We start from the raw sequence: 5,670 nt of genomic DNA, 5'->3' as shown, positions 1-5,670 counted from the left end.
TAGACTCATAAAAGGAAGTGTATAGGGCACGGATTGTAACGTGATAAGCTAATCACAACTGGCCATTGTTATTACCTGTTAACCGTACTATCCTTGTACTAAATAGTTCCTTGAGTTATGACGTTCGTGTTTTCCCTTTTAGAATATGATGGCTGAAAATGTGGGATTTGGAGGAATTATGAGGGCTGGAGGTCACACTGGACGTCGTGACAGGTCTCGTCGTGTCCAACAACCTTCGGTTGAAACAGCTTCCAACACCGGAGATGAAGGAAGCGCAGCTAGAGAAAACCCGAACAACAATGAAGGGGTTCAACTGGATCCCGTGATTCAAGCAGCTATTGTTCAAGCTGTAGCCACTGCTATGAAGAACCTGACTCCTGATGGAACTGACCGAAGTCGTGAAGTGGCGGGTGGTGATGGTAGGAGAGAGGGAGGCCTCGATTGGGGTTAACGATGAAAGGAAAAGAGGCCGAGGTGGGTGCAACTATAATTCCTTCAAGGGATGTGACCCGTCGAAGCTGACTAGTTTGGCAGACGCAATCGATACTCTCCAACGGTTAACCACTATGGACAAGGTTATCCACATTAGTGAGTGCCGTCCCGATCAAGCTGTCAGTTATGCCACCCAATCGTTTGGAGATGAGGCGATGTATTGGTGGGAATCGATTAAGCAGAGAAAAAGTCCCGAAGAAATTAAGGCAATGAAATGGGAAGATATGAAAGAACTGGTTATGAAGAAATTATGTGCTGACGTCAAAGTTGAAAGGGCGGAGATGAAGTTCCTGAACATGAAAGCTGGGACAATGACACATCATGAGTACACCACCGAGTTCAACCGAATGTCTAGGTTGGTACCCGATATGGTCAACACTAATGCTAAGAGAATTAAGTTCTATGTGAGAGGATTGCCATAAAAAGTTCGCGTACTCGTCAGGGCGAATAAACCTGCTACTTTTGACTCTGCTGTCGAACTCGCAGAGATGGTTTATGTGGACGTGGCTGCGGATGATGTTGTGATGGGGGAAGAGAAGAGGATAAGATGTGGGTCGCTCCTGTTAAACGACCCGGTACTCAGTTGTGGAACTCAAAGGATAAAAAACAAAAAGTGTGGTAGAAGAGATCGTGCAAGACGTGTGGAAAAATGCACAGTGGTGAGTGCAAGTGGCGTAATGGATCAGATGTTTGTTATGAATGTGGAAAGGCGCATGGAGGAGAGTGCAGAGTAGGGTCAAACGCCTGTTATAAGTGTAGAAAGGTGGGGTACTATGCTCATGAATGCAATGAGAAGCCGGCATGTTTCCGGTGTGGCAAGACGGGCCACATGGCCAGAGAGTGTACTGAAGCTGGAGGAAGCGGAAAGAAGGATGCTGAACTAACAAGGCCAAAGACCAGAGCCTACATGCTGACTCAAGAACAAGCCAAGCATATTCCCAATGTCGTCATAGGTACGTTTCTAGTAAACGGTATTTCCGCTTTTGTATTGTTTGATTCGGGTGCGAACAAAAGTTTCGTAGCCACGCTCTTTAGTACATTAGCTAAAATGAAATGTTGCCGAGTGTCTGAAACTTTTATAGTAGAAACCGCTAGTGACACTTTGGTTTAAATAATAATGAAAATGGTTAAAGACTATAAGATAGAGCTAGACATGAGTTCCCTGTTACTTTGTATGTTATGACCTTGGGATGGTTCGATGTGATTTTGGGAATGGATTGGTTTTCTGAGTATGAGGCTCAGATAGTGTGTAAGGGTAGAATGATAAGGTTAAAGTCCTTGGATGGTAGTGCGGTGATGGTTTATACTGATAAGGAAAGTTCTGGGCTTAATGTCATTTCGATGATAAAAGCTGAGGGCTTGTTAAGGCGAGGGTGCGGTGCTTACCTGGCGTATATTGTCAACGCTACAGCCGAGACAAAAGAATTGAAAGATATTCCTATCGTGCGCGACTACCCAAAAGTATTCCCTGAGGATCTTCCGGGGTTGCCACTGGAGAGAGAGATAGAATTCCATATAGATTTAGTACCATGAGCCCAACCCGTCGCGAAGGCACCTAACCGTCTGGCATCGTCCGAGATGAAAGATTTGATGTCTCAACTACATGAACTCCTCGACAAAGGTTTTATTAGACCAAGTGTTTCCGCGTGGGGCACACCAGTGTTATTCGTTTAGAAGAAAGATGGAAGCATGAGAATGTGCGTAGATTATCGAGAGTTGAACAAACTTATGGTAAAGAATAGATATCCTTTTCCAAGGATTGATGATCTATTTGACCAACTGCAAGGTTCAAGTTGGTTCTCACGGATAGATCTCAGGTCTGGCTATCATCAGTTAAAAGTGAAAGAGGCATTTATCCCTAAAACAGCGTTTCGGACGCGGTATGGACACTACGAGTTTCTCATAATGTCATTCGGTCTAACGAATGCTTCCGCAACATTTATGGACATGATGAATAAGGTGTGTCGGCCAATGTTGGACAAGTCAGTTATCATTTTCATCAACGACATATTGATTTATTCAAAGAGTGAGTCTGATCATGCTAAGCATTTGAGAGAGTTATTGGAGACTCTGAAGGAAGAAAAGTTGTATGCTAAGTTTTCAAAATGCGCGCTCTGGGTAAGAGAAGTGCAATTTCTAGGTCACGTGATAAATTCTAAAGGGATTACCACGGACCCCGCTAAGATTGAAGCGATAACGAACTAGAAGACTCCACAGAATCCGACTGATATACGAAGCTTCGTAGGGTTAGCTGGCTACTATAGAAGATTCATCGAAGGTTTCTCCAAGATAGCTGCCCTGTTGACCGGTATAACCCGAAAGTCGGTAGTATTCAGTTGGGGAAAGTTCCAAGAAGAAGCGTTTGAGGAATTAAAGAAGAGACTCACGCAAGCTCCAATCCTTGCCTTACCCGACGGTGACGAGGATTTGGTTGTTTGTACTGATGCTTCGTATAGTGGTTTAGGTTGTGTGTTAATGCAACGAGGTAAAGTAATAGCTTACGCTTCTAGACAGTTGAAAGTCCACGAGAGTACTTATCCGACGCATAATTTAGAGCTAGCAGCTGTAGTACATGCTCTTAAGATATGGAGGCATTATCTATATGGTACTAAGTGTACCATCTACAAAGATCATAAGAGTTTAAAGTACTTCTTCGAACAGAAGGAATTAAACATGAGACAGAGGAGATGGTTGCAGTTGATTAAAGATTATGACGACGACATTAAATACTATCCTGGTAAAGCTAAGGTGGTCGCCGACACTTTAAGTCGTAAGAATGAGGAAGTCCTTGCAATAGTAAATTCATACCGGCTGATTATGAATTCAAGTATTATCGAAAAAATCATCAAAGTGTAGTCAGAGGTGTTGTTAGATGATAAGTTAGTGAAGAAAGAAAGAATTTACAGCCAGCAAGATGAGTTGATGGAAAACACTCATGGTGTTAAGACTAGGTTTGACCGTATGTGGATCCCACGCCATGGAGGTCTTAGAGGTCGAATCTTAGATGAAGCTTATAAGTCAAGATACTCAATCCATCCAGGAGCTACAAAAATGTATCAAGACTTGAAAAGAGACTACTTGTGGCAAGGGATGAAAAATGATGTAGTGGATTATGTTGGTAAGTGCTTAACTTGTTTACAAGTCAAAGCCGAACATCAGAAGCCTTATGGGAAAATGCAACCGCTTGAGATACCTGAGTGGAAATGGGTACACATCACTATGGATTTAATAACTAAGCTACCTAGTACAACTAAGGAACATGTTACCATCTGGGTGATTGTGGACCGTTTGACCAAGAGTGCTCAATTTCTGCCTATACGAGAGGCTATCTCGTGAGAAACGTCAGCAAGCTTGTTCATAAAAGAGGTTGTGGCTAAACATGGAGTACCGTTATCGATCGTGTCAGATAGAGATACTCGTTTCACTTCGAGTTTTTGGAAGAAGTTCAATGAAGCTATGGGAACGAGGTTGAACATCAGTACGGCGTACCATCCTCAAATAGATGGACAATCCGAAAGGACAATCCAAACCCTAGAGGATATGCACGTGCTTGTGTTTTAGACTTTGGTGGAAGTTGGGATGATCACCTGCATCTAGTAGAGTTCTCCTATAACAACAGTTATCATTCAAGCATTGGTATGCTACCATTTGAAATGCTCGATGGTAGACGATGTAGAACCCCGGTTTGTTGGGGGAGAGATTAGTCAAAAGGAGATGGGGAGTTTAGAAGTGGTTCAAGAGACATCTTCAAATTTCGATCAGATTAAGGCTAGAATGAAAGCTGCTCAAGATAGACAGAAGTCGTATGCTGATAAGCGGCGACGACCAACTGAGTTTAACGTTGGTGACAACGTGATGCTTAAGGTCTCGCCTTGGAAAGGGATTATCAGCTTTAGGAAAAGAGGAAAGTTGAGTCCGAGATACATTGGACCGTTTAAGATTATAGATCGCATGGGTGAAGTAGCTTATAAACTGGATTTACCCGATGAGTTAGAAGGAATTCATTCAACCTTCCATGTTTCTCATATGAGGAAATGTCTAGCTGATGACAAGTCACACGTGCCATTAATGGACATCGAGGTGGATGAACAGCTGAACTACATTGAGCAACCAATAAAAATTGTTGATCGTAAAGAGAAGCAGCTTCGTCACGATGTTATACCTTTGGTTAAGGTGATATGAAAGCATCGCAAGGGATCAGATGCTACTTGGGAAGCTGAGGAAGAGATGCACAAGTTTTACCCTAATCTCTTTAAGTAATAGTTAGGTTTCGGGGACGAAAACTTTTTAAGGAGGGTAGACTTTTAACATCCTAAATATTCTAATATTAAATAAATAAAGTCATGTTAGTTATCATGTGTTAATATTTAATTAAAATTAAATAAAGAAAGAAAACGGTCTTGGATAAATTAAAAGGATTCAAGAGTAATGGGCTATAGGTCCATGGGGTTTAAGGAGTATAAATACTCCCTTAAACCATCCTAAAACCCTAACTCTCATTTTCATCTTCCATAATCTCTACACACACTCAAGAACACACACATACACAAACCTCCATTACTATATATAAACGCGAGAGAGAATGGAAATCCGAGACCAAAATCAAGCCAAATATTATTAGGTCTTCAATAACAAGCTAGATACAAGATAATCAAGCAAACCGCGAACACACCAAACACATAAAGGGATTTCTTTCACCTTTAAATTTTACGTTTTTGAAAACAGTTAGCCTTGAAACTAGAAACGAGAGTGGATCGGGTATAAGCGAACATTAAAGTTGAAAACTTGATGATGAAATGGAACTTAACGAAATCGTAATTGTGAACGATTCGTTTAGAGAAACCCTAGATCTATTTTAAACATTTTAAGCTTAAAAGATCCAAACTTTAAGATTTCCTGAGTCAAGTCTAACCCGGAAATGAAAAAGAGGGCATTTAATGTGACATTCGTGACAAAAAGAGGTATACTATATTCACTACGTAGCGAGTAAACGATAAATCAGTTAATTCGTATCAATTAAATGAGTAACCGACCGATACTGATTATGACCCGTATATATACTGAGGGGTCATATACGAGTTACATATATATTATAGAGGCTAACATGTTGATATTTAGGCCCCAGTACGTTTAAAACCATTTAAACGAAAAAGGTTTCGTTTATTGTTACGCTATGAG

Source organism: Bidens hawaiensis, unplaced genomic scaffold, assembly GCF_021521415.1.
Source record: "Bidens hawaiensis isolate Kalapana, Puna unplaced genomic scaffold, B.hawaiensis_p1.1 tig00027089_1, whole genome shotgun sequence".
Taxonomy (NCBI): domain Eukaryota; kingdom Viridiplantae; phylum Streptophyta; class Magnoliopsida; order Asterales; family Asteraceae; genus Bidens; species Bidens hawaiensis.
The sequence above is the reverse complement of the archived record's forward strand: the minus strand, read 5'-3'. Positions refer to the sequence as shown.